At 43.9% G+C, this 18498-nt stretch overlaps 1 protein-coding gene across 3 annotated transcripts in view; it reads right to left on the reverse strand.

The window, feature by feature from the left end:
- Positions 1–17834, reverse strand: part of TRMT9B (tRNA methyltransferase 9B (putative)) — a 72570-nt gene extending 54736 nt beyond the window's left edge. For 2 of the 3 annotated variants that reach the window (XM_033176723.1, XM_033176730.1), the window contains exons 1-2: positions 17697–17834; positions 17028–17322 (exon numbers count right to left, since the gene is read on the reverse strand). The gene's annotated coding sequence lies outside the window, so the exon portion shown is untranslated. Of the gene's footprint in view, positions 1–17027; positions 17553–17696 lie in introns of those variants that run through there. The other variant, XM_033176727.1, reaches the window with a different exon arrangement.
- Between the last annotated feature and the right edge of the window lie 664 nt (positions 17835–18498).

Here is an 18498-nt window from a genome sequence, read left to right on the forward strand (position 1 = left end):
TAGCCAGAATGACAGGTGCATGCTACCACACCGGGACAATATTTTGTATTGTTAGTAGTGATGGGGTTTCACCATGTGGATCAGACTAGCCTCGAACTCCTGACCTCAGATGATCCACCCACCTTGGCCTCCTGAAGTGCTGGGATTACAAGTGTGAGCCACCGCACCCAGCCCGCTTTTTGGTTTTATATAAATACGTAAGAGCAGCCTTATGTGACCACTGCTGAAGGCCTGCAAGTGTGTTGCTTCTCCATGGGGTGAGTCAGGCCAGGCCTGTGTAGATAATGAACAACATGGCTCTCTACCCACCATACTTCACCTCTTCTAGTAACTGACCTTGTCAAACAAGACCACACCTCCTGCGAGAGGTAGGGGTGCACTCTTGCGACTCAGGGAGGGACCTTCTGGGCTGCCAGCTGCTCAGGCTGCCCCTCCCACACTGAGGACTGATTCCTCCCAGAGTGGGTAGCTGAACCTGGAGTCCATGTGGCTATCGGCTCACAGCTCATGCCTCCAAATGTCACTGTCTTAAGATTCCAATTAACCTGATTGCATTCCATTAAAATGCAGACCTCTAGTTAGAAAGCATTAAGGGATTTTGGTAATTTATTTAAAACTATTTAGCTATTTACAACAAATATACCAGAAATTGCTAAAATGTCTGTCACTGGATAATGTCTGTTTATGAAAGGAAAAGTCTCCTTTTGTAGCAATTCTCACCAAACAGCAAGCCTGAGGTTTTCTAAAATTAAAGAGACAAAAACGAGGAAGATCGGCCCACTTCCTCACTCTTCTTGCCCTCATCCCCATCACACAGGTCACATGCCCGGAAAGTCACATACTCCTGTAGAACTTTATAGTCTCTTGGGATGTATGTTTCCTGTGACTTGAACAATATTTCATTTAAAATAGCACTTCTGCCAGGTGGTGGCTCATGTCTGTAATCCCAGCACCTAGGGAGATCGAGGGGTGGATTGCTTGAGCCCAGGAGTTTGAGACCAGCCTGGGCAACATGGTGAAATCCCATCTCTACTAAAAATGCAAGAATTAGCTGGGTGTGGTGATGTGTGCCGGTAGTCCCAGCTGCTCAGGAGGCTGAGGTGAGAGGATTGTTTGAGCCCAGTAGGAGGAGGTTGCAGTGAGCCAAGCTCGTGCCACTGCACTCCAGTTCGGGCAACAGAGCAAGACCGTGTCTCAAAAAGTAAATAAGTAAATACAGTAGAAGAATGTTGTCTTTTTTAGCAGCTGTATAATAAGGACCTTCAGCCTGTCCAGTGACATGGGAAAATTTAATAATAATGCTTCAAAATCCACTTGTTAAGTTTTGTCCTGCTGACCACTTTCATGCTGACCATCACTCTATGCATAAAGATGTACTTAATACTCTTCTGACATTCTAAGTGGTAATTGTAATTCTACTATGAAAGTGACTACTCACTTAAAAAGAAAAATTGAAAACTCAGGAGGCTGTGCCATTGTTAGGAGCTGCTTTAATTAGAAAGGATGCATTTAATTATTAGTTCATTGGTGGGGAAAAGCAAAAAACAATCTAAATGAAGAGGGTCTGAGTTGGTCAAATGTTAACTGGAGAATGTCATCCTTTTTAAGGTCAACTTCAACCCAAGAAAAATCTCCGGGGTAAACAAATCATCCTTGTCATCACTGCTGCCATTCTGTTATGGTCTGATGAGGCTCAGTCTTTGTAGGGGAGCTATGGGGCGGAGTAGTAGTTCAGAAAAGGATTTTTCTAGACTTACAGTCCTGAGGTCAAGTCTCAGCTGTGCCACTGTCTAGTCCTATGAAACACATTTGTTCCTAAAACCTGTGATGACTTTTATCACTGGTATTTAACTTAACCGATCAAAGATTTCTGGACATTCTGCGTATCTTTGGATGATCATTTCAGAAAGAGAACAAATTCAGGAGATGACTTACCCGGGATCCTAGAGATATGTCTTGCTTGGACATGAAACTTGTAAAACATTTCTGCTTCTCAATTCGAATTTTGTGTACTGTTAAAAAGTACCTAGAATGTCATGACCTATCCTTCCCACACCTTGGGAGTATTCACCGTTGGTGTCTGTAAGGAAGGTGAGTACTAGAGTACTACCTAGCCCTAAAATGCTGTTGGATTATAATCTCATAATGGAAACATGGAAAGGAACACTGTAAAATGAAAGCAAGGTAGTAAGAATGTGGTCAAGTCTATTTTTTTGCTCCTTTAGGAAAACCAGGCCTGCAGACTTCCCCACTGTACCCAGCTCCTCAACAAACCCTATGAGGCCCAGGCCCCATCTCGAACAGGATGGTTCCCCTAACCCTATGCGTTAGAAATGAGGGCTCCCTGAGAGTTCCCACAGCATCTAGTTCTTACTCTCATACTTTGGATGGTATTCATGCATGCCATCTCCTGTATTAATCAAATAAGTCCCAGGCTAAATAAATGGACACTGAACTAAAACTTTAGAACAATTTAAATAAATGCTGTGTCACATGGCTTGACAATGGAAATAGCTGTATTATCATGGAAATCTTTCCAACACGTGCTTTTATGTCTATCTCAATAGTCTATAAATAACACATTTTTTATTTGTAACATATGAGCTAATTATGACAAGGTATTACAGAACAGCAATGTCTAGCTTGTAAATAACACGTCTTTATTGATAACATAAGGGTTATCAATAAAGATGACAAGGTATTATATAGTAGCAATGCTTTCCAGAGTTCACAAAGTGTCTGCATCCACACTAAATGGCACATGGCTGTATTTGTTTGGAGTGTTTCTTCCCCCCGCCCCCACCCTGAGCACAGAGACAGGGTCTCACTCTGTCACCCAGGCTGGAGTGCAGTAGCACAATCATAGTCCACTGCAGCCTCCTATTCCTGGGCTCTGGTGAACCTCTTACCTCAACCTCCTGAATAGCTGGGACCACAGGAATGGGCCACCATGCCAGGCTACTGTTTTTTTTTTTTTACTTTTTGTAGAGATGGAGGGTCTTACTGTGTTGCCCAGGCTGGTCTTGAACTCCTGGGCTCAAGCGATCCTTCTGCCTTGGTCTCCCAAAGGGCTGGAATTACAGGCATGCATCACATGCCTAGCCGTGGAGTGCTTCTTTTCTTCTTCTTCTTCTTTTTCTTTTTTGAGACAAAGTCTTGCTCTGTCACCCAGGCTGGGGTACAGTGGCACTACCTTGGCTCACTACAACTTCTGCCTCCTGGGTTCAAGCAGTTCTCCTGCCTCAGCCTCCCGAGTAGCTGGGACTACAGGTGCTCTCCACCATACCCGGCTGATTTTTGTATTTTTAGTAGAGATGGAGTTTTGTCATGTTGCCCAGGCTGGTCTTGAACTCCTGAGCTCAAGCAATCTGCCTGCCTCAGTCTCCCAACATGCTGGGATTACAGGCATGAGTCGCCGTGCCCCAGCCTGCCCCATCTTGCGGTCGGCTGTCATTTCTCGCTCTCAATGTGCCTGTCTCCATAAGCTCCTCTACTTTCTAATTTCCTGCTTGTAGTATACCTTGGGCTTAAAAAAAAAAAAAAGAAAAAAATCAGACAACTAAGCCTTTTGGGATCCTATCAAAAATATGAAGAAAAAGACTTTCAGGTCATCAGAGAGGTGAGCTTCGGATAAACGAGTTTGGTGACATCCTGTACTGACAGCTCACAGGCCACCTTGGTTCCGGACAGGGATCTGGATGCTGGGGAAAGCTGGCCACACCGTGTCTTCCTGCTAAGCCCTTGGGTAGTGGCCTTCTGATGGCCAGCCTTTGGCTTTTTAGTCAGAGCTCCCTGCCGCCATCTCTATGCTCTGTGTTCACTGTGGTGCTAGCTCTGTTTCTTTCAAACTGAGCTCCTCAATAGCTCGGATTCTGTAGTTCCCTCCAGAGTCTCCGAGTCCACATCTGCTTAGTATCTACAAAAACCAATGCAGCCATATGGCTTGAATGCTTACATCACACACAGAGAGGCTTTTGGTTCTGGGTAAGTGCCACAATTATGAAAACTGCACTGAAGTAGGAAATAACACCAGTTGAAAGAATGGCCTCATTTGCAGGCAGCTTGCACTTATTTCATAAGAATGTGTTTGACATTTTAAGCTTTCCTGTGGCAGCAAATTGTACTTCTCCTGGTGGGAGGAGTTACTAAGTCTGTGACCAGAATAAACCAGACTGTTTTGGAAAGTTTGATTTTTTCGGTTTTCATATTCCGTTTTATGACTGTGTTTGTTTTTCCAGAGATAAGCCTGTGTATAAGAAAACAGTCTTATCTCTGAACCAAGTACATGGCTCACACCTGTAATCCCAGCACTTTGGGAGGCCAAGATGTGAGGGTCATTTGAGACCAGGAGTTTGACACCAGCCTAGGCATCAGAGTGAGACCTATCTTTACAAAAAATAAGAAAAAAAACAAAAAAAACCCAAAAACATTAGCCTCGTGTGGTGCATGCTTATACTCCCAGTTACTCAGGAGGATAAGGAAGGAAGATCGCTTGAGCCCAGGAGTTTGAGGCTACAGTGAGCTGTGATTGTGCCACTGCACTCCAGCCTGAGTGGCAGAGACCTTGTCTCAAAAACAAACAAACAAACAAATAAGCAAAAACAAACAAAAAACCACAGTCTATTATTTAGAGTTAAAAACTACAAATACTATTTTTTAACCTCAAGGAGTTCTATCATAAACTACCTTAAAAATAAAAAAACAAATTAAACAGGAATACAGAACTCTGGCTCGAAATTTAAAATTACAAAATAAATAAGACAAAGCATTCGACCTGAAGTTCCTGGGGCAGGATGGAAATGTTCTGGTAAATGGCTATAAAACATTTCACAGAAGCTAGGAGGCCACCTATTTTGTAAAATGCACAACTGTTCTACTTATTGCCAAGAAAGATGAGGATGTGTCATCAACTGTAAGATGTATCCCATGTCAATGATGTTGAAATGTAATGTTTTTCAAAAAGACGGAATACGATATTTTTGAAAAATAGCTTTAAAATAACAAAAATAATATCACAATAATGACATGAGTCTTTTCGAGTTTCCTTAGAAAAGCCAGTATTCTACCTTGATCATCAAATCTCTGTTTCAGGGCATCCTAAATTGTTAGAAAATGAGACGTTACATAGTTCATGTACAAGAAGACCAGAGTCAAAAACAGGTGAAGGGATTACAAAACGAAAGCCGATGCGATTGGTGTCATTTATAAGTATCTGGGAATCGGCCGGGCGCGGTGGCTCAAGCCTGTAATCCCAGCACTTTGGGAGGCCGAGACGGGCCGATCACGAGGTCAGGAGATCGAGACCATCCTGGCTAACACGGTGAAACCCCATCTCTACTAAAAATACAAAAAACTAGCCAGGTGAGGTGGCGGCGCCTGTAGTCCCAGCTACTCGGGAGGCTGAGGCAGGAGAATGGTGTGAACCTGGGAGGCGAAGCTTGCAGTGAGCTGAGATCCGGCCACTGCACTCCAGACTGGGTGACAGAGTGAGACTCCGTCTCAAAAAAAAAATAATAATAATAAGTATCTGGGAATCAACCAGTATGGAAACAATAGCATTGGTTTCTTGAGGAGCAAGGACTAGAATCCACATGGGCTGAATCCACATGTGTACAGATCTATCATGACACGCTGCAGTCTAGTTTACATAAACAGAAAACAGGAGCTACTCAGGTATAGCTTTAATGAAGGTAACCATTGCACAAGGTTTAAAAAACTTACATACATTTTTGTTCGTTTGAGACAATCTTCTTCTGTTGCCCAGGCTGGAGTGCAGTGGTGCGATCATGGCTCACTGCAGCCTTGACCTCCCGGGCTCAAGCAATCTTCCCTGCTCAGCCTCCGGAGAAGCTAGAACTACAGGCATACTCCACCACCCCCAGGTTAATTTTTGTTTTTGTAGAGATGGGGTTTTGCCATGTTGCCCAAGCTGGTCTTGAATTCCTGGACTCAAAAGATCTGCCTGGCTCTGTCTCACAAAACGCTAGGATTACATGCATGAGCCACTGTGTCCTGCCAGTATACATGTGCTTTGTTTGTTTGTTTTGTTTTGTTTTGCTTTTGTGACAAAGTCTCACTCTGTCACCCAGGCTGGAGTGCACTGGCACAATCTCGGCTCACTGCAACCTCCACTTCCCAGGTTCAAGCGATTCTCCTGCCTCAGCCTCCCAAGTAGCGGGGACTACAGACACATGCCACCACACCAGGCTAATCTTTGAGTTTTTAAAGTAGAGACGGTGTTTCACGGTTTACAGGCGTGAGCCACTGCGCCTGGCCGCCAGTATACATGGTTTAGTGATTACTATTTACTTGTAATAAAAAGTTCCATGTAAAAATATAATATAATTTTTCCTCCATCTTTTAGTTATTCAATTATTCTTGAACTTCCTGCTTTAATGGATAAATGATAATATTCAGCAGACTGGGAAGAATCCAAACCCCCAAACCATGTGGCTACAAGTTTTTAATTTGACAGTTGAGTTCACAAGGCCTACCTCGTCTACAGCAGACACACACAGCCGCAGCATGAAGTCAGTCAGCTGCTCGCTGCACAAGCGGTAGGATTTAGAGTAGGTTCTGCCTTCCAAAGATCCACTCTCATTCTAAAGTGGTATGCTACACACAAAACCATCCATCAGGCCAGGTGCAGTGGCTCATGCCTGTAATCCCAGTACTTTGGGAGGCCAAGGTGGGCAGATCCCTTGAGCTCAGGAGTTCCAGACCAGCCTGGACAACACAGCAAGCCTCATCTCTACAAAAAGTATAAAAATTAGCTGGGTGCAGCGGCACACACCTGTGGTCCTAGATACTTAGGAGGCTGAGGTAGGAGGATCGCTTGAACCCAGGGCACAGAGGTTGCAGTGAGCCAAGATCATACCACTGCACTCCAGTCTGGGTAATACAGGGGGACTCTACCAAAAAAAAAAAAAAAAAAAGCTATTAATTTTATGCCAGAACACATCATCTTAAGAACAAAAATCTTCTGTATGCACATACTGCCAACACATTTTAAAAGGCCCACATTTTAACAAGTAGAATAGACAAACTATCAGACAAGAAATCATAAACTATTTTGGCTGGAAAAAAATCGTTAAAATTATCTAACTCAACATTCTACATGTAGGTTTCTACACATAATGTATATGTATGGGTGTGTCTACATAGCTTTTTGAAGGGAATGACATATTATCAAGCCCATTTTTCCATAGTTATGATGGTTTGCTAGCAAAGCAAGAATATCAAGGTCTGCATTTCTGCCAACTCAATGCATAGCCCCAAGAGCTTCTTGCAGAGGAAAGCTAGCATGGAGAATCCAGTCCATGTCTGTAGGACGAAACATTAATGGTAGAAGGTTGGAGAAACTTGTGGATGGTTGGCATTGCAGCTTCAGGGCTGGCATTCTCTCTGGTTTCAGGTGTGTCTGTTAATGGATTCTGTAGTATCTGACCCAAGTCTTTAACTAATATGAAACTGGAAGGCAAGGAAGTGGTCTGCTGAGAAGTCTGATTGAATATATTCTCCTTGCCTGTTGAAAGCTTGGGTGAAATGTCTGCACTGAAGGTGCAGTGTAGCTGATTAGATGTTTCCTCTGGGATTAGGGCAACAGAGCTGCTGTTTTGTTAATTCTCTTGACTTGGAGCTATGTAGCCTACTATTTGACCTGCCATCACTGGGAGCCCTAAAGTTAACGTTTTCTACAACTCCTATGCTAGCATCAAGTGATGTATTTGTTAACTTTAAAAAAATAAAATTATGAATCTTTTTAAATTAAAATCTTGCATTGGTGTGGTTCCTGGGTTACAACTGATGAACCACTATTGATATTTATTATTAACTAACATTCATAGGCTATATTAGGATTCACTCTATTACACAGTTCTTTGGGTTTTGCCAAATGCATAACGTCACATATCCACCATTACCGTATTACACAGAGTAGTTTTTTGTTTGTTTGTTTGTTTTGAGACAGAGTCTCACTCTTTCACCAGGCTGGAGTGTAGTGGCGCAATCTCGGCTCACTGCAACCTCTGCTTCCTGGGTTCAAGCAATTCTCCTCCCTCAGCCTCCCGAGTAGCTGGGACTACAGGCACACACTACCACGCCCAGCTAATGTTTGTATTTTTAGTAGAGACATGGTTTCAATATGTTGGCCAGGATGGTCTCGATCTCTTGACCTCATGATCCACCCGCCTCAGCCTCCCAGAGTACTAGGATTACAGGCGTGAGCCACTGTGCCTGGCCTAGTGTTACTGCCCTACAAATCCCTTGTGTTTAACCTATTCTTCTCTTCCCCTCCCACTCGACTCAGGGCAACCACTGATCTTTTTACAGTCTCTAGAGTTTTGCCTTTCCATATGTCAATTAGCTGGAATCACACAGCATTTAGCCTTGTTCAGACTGGCTTCTTTTACTTAGTAATATGTATTTAGGGTTCCACCATGTCTTTTTGTGGCTTGAAAAATCACTACTTTTTAATCACTAAATAATATTCCATTGTAAGGATATATCACAATTTGTTTATCCATTCACCTATTGAAGGACATCTTGGTTGCTTCCAGTTTTTGGCAATTAGGAACAAAGTGGTTACAGACCTTTGTGTGCAGGTTTCTGTATGGACTTGCCTGTTCATTTTTCAGTCTTCACCGATACAGGTACTGTCCAAGGAGAGCAGGCCTGGGAATACTGTCCATTCTGGGCTGCCGTAAGATACTCCGTGGGCTCCATTTTTCTGAAAGCTCCTTAATACCTGTTTGGCTCTCAGCTACCATTTCTGACTGTCAGGTAACTTCTGCAGATGTATTTTCTTAAGCTTGGTTACTGCTAATGACTGAAATGTATCTGTTTTCCTCAAGGCTGCCATTTTAAATGAGCAAATTTCCTCTGTTGACTCCTCAGAGCGTCAAAACTGGCTCAGAGAATTAAACGGGGGGAGAAATTCCCATATAGTAAATGCAGCAACTCCTTATTTGTCCCAGACACATGGACATTACTTTCCAGGACTATAAAGCTCCAGTGGAAATTGTGTTACTTAAAACTTCCAATGCAGGGTTGCATTTTGATGTCTTCACTTCCATAAAGGGATTGTCTAAATTGAGATCAGCTGCACGAATGTTCTTGACACTGGCATTTAGGTATCTAGTTCCACAGCCAAAGGAGGAATACTTTTCTCTGTACCTGGAAGCTCCCTATTCTGCTGTAGTCTGTCTCCTTTCATCTCAGCTTCCAAATCAACAGATACAGATTAAGCATCCCTTTTCTGAAATCTTTGGGACCAGGCCAGGCGTGGTGGCTCACATTTGTAATCCCAGCACTTGGGGAAGCTGAGGTGGGAGGATCACTTGAGCCTAGGAGTTCAAGACCAGCCTGGGTAAAGTAGGCTTTTTGTGAGACCTAGTGTATACAAAAAGTAAACAAAATTAGCTTAGGTGTAGTGGCATGAACCTGTGGTCCCGGCTACTTGGGAGGCTGAGGCAGGAGGATCATTTGAGCCCAGGAGGTTGAGTTCCAGTGAGCCACAATGATGCCACTGCACTCCAGCCTGGGCTACAGAGCAAGACTCTGTCAAACAAACAAACAACAACAACAAAAACGAAGGAAAAGAGAAAAAGGGGCAGGAGAGGAGAGGAGAGGATAAAATCCTTGGGACCAAAAATGTTTCCAATTGTGGCATATTTGCATAGACATAAGCCAGCAAAATTCATTTGTGACTTATATACACATAGCTGAAGGTAATTTTATATAATGTTTTAAAATAATTATATGCATGAAACAAAGTTTGGACTGCATTTTGACAGCAATCTGTCAAGTAAAGTCAGGTGTGGGATTTTTCCACTTGTGGCATATCATGTTAGTGCTCAAACATTTGTGGATATTGGCGCATTTCAGATTTTGGATTTTCAGGTTAGGGATGCTCAACCTGCAGTTGTTAGTCTGTACCCTCTCACCCAGGAAGTTCATGGTCCCCTGTGTTACAAAGATGGTCTTGATCACATGGAGAATTCTTCTTATTATTATTATGCTTTAAGTTCTAGGGTACATGTGCCCAACGTGCAGGTTTGTTACACAGGTATACATGTGCCATGTTGGTTTGCTGCACCCATCAACTCATCATTTACATTAGATATTTCTCCTAATGCTATCCCTCTCCCAGCTTCCCACCCCTGACAAGCTCCAGTGTGTGATGTTCCCCACCCTATGTCCAAGTGTTCTCATTGTTCAATTCCCACCTATGAGTGAGAACATGTGCTGTTGAGTTTTCTGTCCTTGTGACAGTTTGCTGAGAATGATGGTTTCCAGCTTCATCCATGTCCCTGCAAAGGACAGGAACTCATCCTTTTTATGGCTGCATAGTATTCTATGGTGTATAGGTAACATGGAGAATTCTTTTGTTCAATCTCATGCTGGTTCTTTGTGCTACTGAAGGCCATCACTCACTTTGTTCAGATTCTGACATTCTAGATGCCAGCCCTGTTCATTTAGAGACATACCCCTGTGGTTAATGCATCATGGTAGCTGTTACAGAAAAACTGGCTTCCTTTCTTGTATGGAGATGAAATTTAAGATCTTGGGTGCTTTTTTCAGCAGGTAGTTTCTTTGAATTACCTGATTTTTCTGATGAATCCTACAGAGGCATAGCTGGGCACCAATGTGATGCAGTACTATGCTGGAGGAACAGAATCAGAAATATCTTACAGAGGAAAAGAATGCTTTCTTTTCCTTCCATTTTTAATTTCTTCATTTAAAAACCAATACTTGGGTATATACCTAAAAGAACTGAAAGCAGGGACTCTAGGAGATATCTGTACACTCATGTTCACAGCAGCATTATGTGCAGTAGGCAAAAGGTGGAAGCAAGCCATGTATCCGAACTGCAGCTGAATGGATAAGCATAATGTGGCATAAACAGACAATGAGATATTATTCAGCCTTACAAAGGAAGGAGATTCTGATATATACTATAACATGGATGAACCTTGAAAATATTGTACTACGTGGAATAAATTAATCACAAAAGGACAAATACTATATGATTCCACTTATATAGTATATTAGTCTGTTTTCACACTGCTGATAAAGACATACCCGAGACTGGGTGATTTATAAAGAAAAAGAGGTTTAATGGACTCACGGTTCCACATAGCTGGGGAGGCCTCACTATCATGGCGGAAAGTAAAAGTCATGTCTTACATTGGCGGCAGGCAAGAGAGCTGCAAGCTGGTGCAGGGAAACTCCCCCTTATAAAACCATCAGATCTCGTGAGACTTACTATCACAACAGCAGGGAAAGCACCGCCTCCATGATTCAGTTACCTTCCACCAGGACCCTCCCATGACATGTTGAGAATTGTGGGAGCTACAATTCAAGATGAGATTTGGGTGGGTGCCCAGCCAAGCCATGTCATATAGGTTCCTAGAATAATCAAACATACATAGACAGAGTGATTTCCAGGTACTGTGGGGAGGAGGGATGGGGAATTATGGTTTAATGGGTATGGAGTTTCACTTTGAGAAGATAAAAACATTCTGGAGATGGATGGTGGCCATGGTTGCACAACAATGTAAAAATAATGGTCACTGAACTGTACACTCAAAAAACAGTTAAAATAGTATATTTCATTCTATGTATATTCTATTACAATTTTTTAAAATCAGTATTGCAGTTAATGCAATCAAGCTATAATACTAGCATCTTAATCTTGGGTGACTGTTAAGTCCTGGTCACCCCAAGGTTTGCTGAGGCAGTCTCCATTTATGCTTCTGTATTCAGGGTAATCACTAATCATTCCCTCTTCACTCTCAAAAGTGTCCTGGCTTGAACACTAAGTCATCTGGTCACCCTAGATCTATTTAATAATTGTATAAATCATTGAATTGCCATCTTTGTATGCAAATGTCTTAACATTCAGAACGTACCTGTATTTTCTTGGATTACTCTAATCATAAATTTGATGTCCCATGGAATGTTATAGGCTCTGATAAAATTTTAAAGGCTTCTGACTACTTTCTGAACACTGATTAGAGCACCAAAAGTAGTCCTCATTTCTTATAGACACATTATTTCTCTAAACACTAAAACCTTCTAACATTGGTCAAGCTCTCCTACTTCACTAGCTCTGTGTTAAAGGGAACAGAGAAGAGAAAGACATGGTCCCAGACAGTTGCTATTTCTTGTCTCTCTTGGCTACCTCTTTGTTGTTGTTAAAAATATCAACAAATATTCCTTGAAGTCAGAAATATGTTCATGTTTCAATTATTTCCATCTTCCACCTCATCATGAGAGAACACACCACTTTCTCTTCGAGTAACCTACTGTTCTGCACTTATAATAAAAGTACCATACTATCATAACCTTATTGTTATCCACCCCCTGGATGAATATCTTCTCTCATTTTCCAACTCCAAATATCAGAGGTAAATATAACACAATTTTGTTCAATAATCAAGACCATCCCTTGATGTGCTAATGTAATTTGTGAGTGCAAATGAACTGGTAATTTATTGCTTAAAAATAGAGGAGATCCAATCATATCTACTTCAATAGTTTGGAAAAAAAGGAATCTGACAAGCACCAGGGTATGAAATAAGTAATTAAAGTGAACTCAAGCATACTCTTATGTTATTCTCCAATAAACAAGTCATGTCTATTTCTGTAATCCTTAAAATGAGCATGCTGAAAGTTACAGGGGAGAGAAGGATTCGGGAAAAACACAGATAATTCATCTGACGAAAGAACTAGCAAGCCAGGTGCTATTATTTCTCTCTTAGGACATTACTGTCTTCCTTTGTATTGTTGTTCATTAAATGAGTAGACTATCTGCGGCTTTGAGAAGGAAAAATAATTTTTAAAAAATAATTTTCCTAATATTTTACCTTGATTATGAAACCAAACCTAAGGAACATTATTTCCATTCAATTAGTACCACATGCAGAGACAGGCGCTTGGTAATTTTTAGTTACTCATTTGCTTGATGCTTTTTCCAGCAATTTCAGCTGCAAAATGATAACATCCATCTGTTTGAAAAGGTAACTAGTTAGCAACTAGCTCCTTTAAAAAATTTTTACAACATATCCTCTTACCTTTCCAAAGTCAATCTCTACCAGCTTTAAAAATAAATATTCTAGCCAAATCTCGGATGAAATATATTTTAGATATGTGTTAGGCATGATGGATTGTCACACAACATTCACTCCTATCTCCTTCAAGTGTGCATCCCTCTATCTTTGAGGCTAGAAAACTATAAGCTGCATTTCCCAGAGTCCCTTGCAGCTAGGGTTCTGGGCACAGTGTTCTTCCAGGGAGATGAGCAGGGTAACAAGGAAGGTACAGAGCATCTAAGGAAAACATTTGCTTTCTTGTTTTTGTTGTTGGTAGCAATGTTCAGTCACTAGCTTCCTAGGGTGGAGAGGCATTTTGCAGCAGCCTCTCTGATCAATGGAACATAGCCCGAAAGGTGCACCCTTGATGTTAGCAGTTCTAGTGGTGGTTCTGATTCCCAGCCCCCAGGCTGTGGCAATGACAGCAGCAACCCTGGGGGCCAATCAAGCTTGCTGGGAGCCAAGACATGAGGAGCCAAGACATGAGGCTCAGGCCAGGTCCCCTCCTCTACTTTCAGTTGCAACCTTCATTCCAACCTTCTTGTGAGCACCTAATTCTCATATTCAACCCCTTCCTGCTTGAAATAGTTAGGACAGTTTCCATTATCTGCAACCTGACGGAGAAGAAAGAGAAGGTAGAAATGAGCACATTCAATACAGCAAGATGGGACGTCACACCCCAGAAGAACCATGGAAGTGGCAAAGGTTGTGCCTATTTGACATTCGCAGTTACACCTTTAAGAACAAGAAGCTCACAGGCTGCACCTTCCAGGACTACCCAAATCCGGACTAACAACCCTTTAGGGCCTAGGCTTGATGCCGAGACATATTAACAAAGGCTGGGAAATAATCGTCGGGACCCCTAGAGAGAAAAGAAGGAGGATAGAAGGGAACAGGGAAAAGCAAAGAGAAGAAAACCATGCATATGTGTGAAGAGGACCATACACCAAACCCCTCAAGTGCCCTCCTCCCCCCACCACCTCATGTCATCTCTAAAAACAACCACAGGTTACTTCTTTAACCTAGCTGAGTCAAAGGCCTGTCTAGGGTGGAGGAGATGCAAGTGTGACAGCCTCTGGCTCCCAAAGGACACTGGTTACTAAGAGTACAACATATTCTATACTCTATGCTATACGAGTATACTAGGCGTGTACTCAGTATACCCAGATGGGGGACTGACCCAGTGACCCATATATTCAGTTCTAGAGTCAGGCAGCAACCTCTCTGCAGCCTCCAGGAGATGATATTTAGTCAACATATTCCTACTTCTTGTAATAAACCCCTCTTTATGACTGCTCACAATGTGCCAACTGTGTACTCAGCACTTTACACCTAGTCATTTGCTCCATAGCCACCTGGGGAGGTGTCATTATCTCCATTTCACAGACAAGGAAATGGCTCGGAGCTGGGCTTCAATCCAGGTGATCTAGTTCAAACTCTTAAAATGCTTTCTTTGAGTGGTTAGAAGTTTCTCTGGATGAGAAGTGAGTCTCCAAAGTCAATGATGTTAACTCCTTTTGAAGATGTCTCAGCTAGGATGTCTATGCAATGTACTTTATGGCATCAAGAGAAGTGAATCGCAAAAGCTGAAGGACATTTAACTGGCCCTTTGGCATCACTCTTCAGTCTGTCCTTAAATGAATTCCCCAGTTATCTTAATGGTTTCACGCCATTCTTTTCAGAAGAATTCCTAATTTATCTACAAGTAAAAACATAAGATTGCACAGACAAGTGCTGACAGCCTAATTTCAATAATGCATTATACCAGGGGCTTAATTGCAGTGAGGGCTTTCACTCAATTCCTGTTTAAAAATACAAATGAGAACTTTGACATGTAGTAAACACAGGCATTTAATTGCATTTTGCTCTCAACATTATGAGCCTGTATAGTGCCAAGTATGTCTTGCTTGTGTCTTCTTTAAAGCAATGATAGAGTCTTCTTCATAAATCTGTTTCAAATTGTGGAGACTAGTTCTCTAAAAGAGCATATAAATTCTTTACAAGTGAAATGCATTTAAGCATCCACATATCCACCTGTCAGAAATACTAAAAGGTCTGGTCTCTTCTTTACAACCCTTGCAATCTCCAGTAAGATATGGCTGTCAAAGATACACATACACAGAGATTTAAGATTTACTGGGAAGATCCCTTCTCCCATTGACCTTCCAATTTAAGGCAGAGTTAACTATCCACACAGGGTATTCCCAATTTCATATCCCTCTGGTAGGTAAAATTTTATTAAAACCTTTGAACTACCTTGGAACTTTATCCATATTAAGATATACACGCAAAAAGGCACATTTCCAAAGGACATCATTACGGCAATTGAATCTTTCTAGAAAAAAATTTCTTTGGAGTTAGAAAAAGAATGTATACAGAGCTCCCTTTTCAAATCTGACCAAATGCGTTAATAAAGCAGCAGTTCTTTGGCATAATTTCCTCAGTGACAAGATATGTCCCAACTTCTCAAGGTCTCCTTTAAATAAGTTATAGATAACCAATGACCATCTGAGAGCCACTTCCATTCTCCTAAGTGATCTTGCTATGAGCAGCTCCAAGGCACCACTCATAATACTGGACAGTTCTTTACCCTGTATTCTGAGGCAGTCATCAAGGACAGAGAAAGCTCCAACTCTCCCTTCCCCAAACTTCAAACAAGTTAACCATTCATTAGCTAAAAGATAAAGGCTTCCGAGATGGGTGGATCATTTGAGGTCAGGAGTTTGAGACCAGCCTGGCTCACAAGGTGAAACCCCCTCTGTGCTAAAAATACAAACAAACAAACAAAAAAATTAGCTGGGCATGGTGGTTTGCACCTGTAATCCCAGCTACTGGGGAGGCTGAGGCAGGAGAATCGCTTGAACTCAGGAGATGGAGGTTGTAGTGAGCCAAGATGGCACCACTGCACCCCAGCCTGGGCGACAGAGTAAGGCTCCGTCTCAAACACAAACAAACAAACAAACAAATAAATAATAAAAAATAGAAAGATAAAGTCTTCCATTTGCTGATGTCACATGAATAATAGCACTTTTAGTTGCTGAAACAGGGTTAAATGCCAATGGTTAGCTGTAATATTACCAAAATCTTAACCTAAAACAGTGTAGATATATTTTAGCTCTTTCTACACACTAAATTTTCAATGTACATTTAAATTCATGCCTCCACCTAACACAAAGCTCTCCAAGTAGACGTTTACAGCCTTATCTTCTTTCTACATAGAGCATTGTGGGCTCACATCATTTATCACAAAGAACCCATGTAATATAAAAAGACCCAGCCGGGCCCCATCCCAGCACTTTGGGAGGCCGATGTGGGCGGACCACGAGGTAAGGAGTTCGAGACCAGCCTGACCAACATGTTGAAACCCCGTCTCTATTAAAAATACAAAAATTAGCCAGGCGTGGTGGCGGGTGCCTGTAATCCCAGCTACTTAGGAGGCTGAGGCAGGGGAATGGCTTGAACCCGGGGGGCAGAGATTGCAGTGAGCCGAGATCGTGCCATTGCACTCCAGCCTGGGTGACAGAGAGAGACTTCGTCAAACAAACAAACAAAAAAACCCCACACATAGCAAGTATATCATACAAATCCTTGCCTTTCTATTTTGGCATTCCTTCTTAAACTGTATTTTCATTGTGAGTTTTGAAAACTTTCTGGCTTCAAGTTATCTTAGTTCTTTGCCTCTTACTAATTAAAAATCAGTTCCCCAGGGAAAGATACACGTGCACTCCATGAAAAAATACGAATCCATTTTAACCTTTAAGGCACTAGACATGTTCTTTCTCTCTGAATTCTGATTTATCTGATCTCACACCCAAAGCACAACCCGCAATCCCTTACGGCATGGCAGTCTCGCCTCTTTTGATCATATCTAAGTTTGCAAGGTAAACAGGCCACCCTGGGCTACCGAAAGGCAGGGGACGACCAGGAACTCACCCTGGCGGCCGGACCAGGCGCGGGCTCCGGAGCACGCGCTAGATGACTTGTCGCGCCCCCTCCTCCCTGCGGGCGGGCGCCGAGGCGGCGGATCTAGGGCGGAACAGAGGCTTCTCTCCGCTCCCCTCTGCAGACCATTGTCAGCGCCCGAGTCGCCGGCGCTTTCTGCACGGTGTGGGGACGGGCAGCAGCTCTCCCGATGGGAGTAGTCACAGCGCTGTCCCGCAGCCTGGGGCAAAAGCTGCTTTTGCATCAGAGCCGAGGGCTGCACCAGGTGTAACTTCCACCCCTTGACCTATTTTAGAGTGTGAGGATGAAAGGAAGAGGGAAAAAATAGACGGAGGGCGCGCGGAGGAGCGGGCGGCAGGGTGCGCGCGTGGCCGTGGGGGAGCGCGCGCGCAGGCCCGGGCTAGTGTAGGGGCTTCCAAAGAGAAGTTGCAGCGAGCCCCGGCCTCCCGCACCTGGGCCCGCTCGGGGGTGCTTTGCTAGTCCCTCCTCCCGCCGCAGCCGCAGCCGCAGGCCAGCTTGGCCCGCCCTACTCCGGCGCCCCGCGCGGGAAGCGCAGCTCCCGGGGATCGGGGGCTTTGGGCTGGCCCCGCGACAGCCGCGGGGAGACCGCCCGCGGCCCCCGCTCCCGTCGCCGTCCCCGCCTCCCCGGGCTGCCTTCACCTTTCCGGAGGCAGTGCTCCGGCTCAGCTGTCCGGGAACCCAGGCCTGCGGCGCCTCCGGGCAGGGAAGGCGGGCTGGCGCGCGGCGGAGCCGGGGACTGTCGCCTCCCCGCCTCGTTCCCTGCAATCGCCCCGCCCGAACGTGCCCGGGAAGTGAGGCTGGGCCGCGCCCGCCCGGCCGGGGACAGGGGTGACCTTCCGGCCTCCCGCCTTGCCCTTGTTGCCGGTGTCTCTCGGCGTGGCCCGTCCTGCGTAGAAGACGCCCCGGCGGGCGCACCTGGTCGGCCCGAAGCGCATCAGCGTAGTACCTGGGGCGACGGCGACGTGTGACTTTAGCGAGGCTCTTCTCACTTAATTTTTACAGCCCCGGACTTGAGCGGAAATGCCCCCTTGGGGTCGGTCCATTGGGATAACTGGAGATGGGGGATTAAGTAGGGTGCCACGGCTTAGGCGCTCCAAATCATTCCAGTACACAGCGTGCCTTATCTGTTGAGTTTTGCAAAACGAGCCCCATCAAAAAAGCATCCATCAAAAGGCGGGTGGAACTTACAAGTTTTTGCCCAAAACTGGACACAAACCTTCCCTCCCCCAATTGCTTCTGTTACAATAGCGTTAATTACTTTCTTCCAAGTCCCTAACGTGATAATATCTCCAACCGCCTATTATTAAACAACTCCCTTATCATCAGGGACCTATGCACTTTAAAAATGCACGTTCCCAGTGACGAAAAACGAGCACGTTTAGTAACCGCTCTGCCGCCCTTGGTATAGAGGTTCGTGCTCCTGATCCCCTGCCTAGGGGGC

Source organism: Trachypithecus francoisi, unplaced genomic scaffold (assembly GCF_009764315.1).
Source record: "Trachypithecus francoisi isolate TF-2019V2 unplaced genomic scaffold, Tfra_2.0 Contig01554, whole genome shotgun sequence".
Classification (NCBI taxonomy): Eukaryota; Metazoa; Chordata; class Mammalia; order Primates; family Cercopithecidae; genus Trachypithecus; species Trachypithecus francoisi.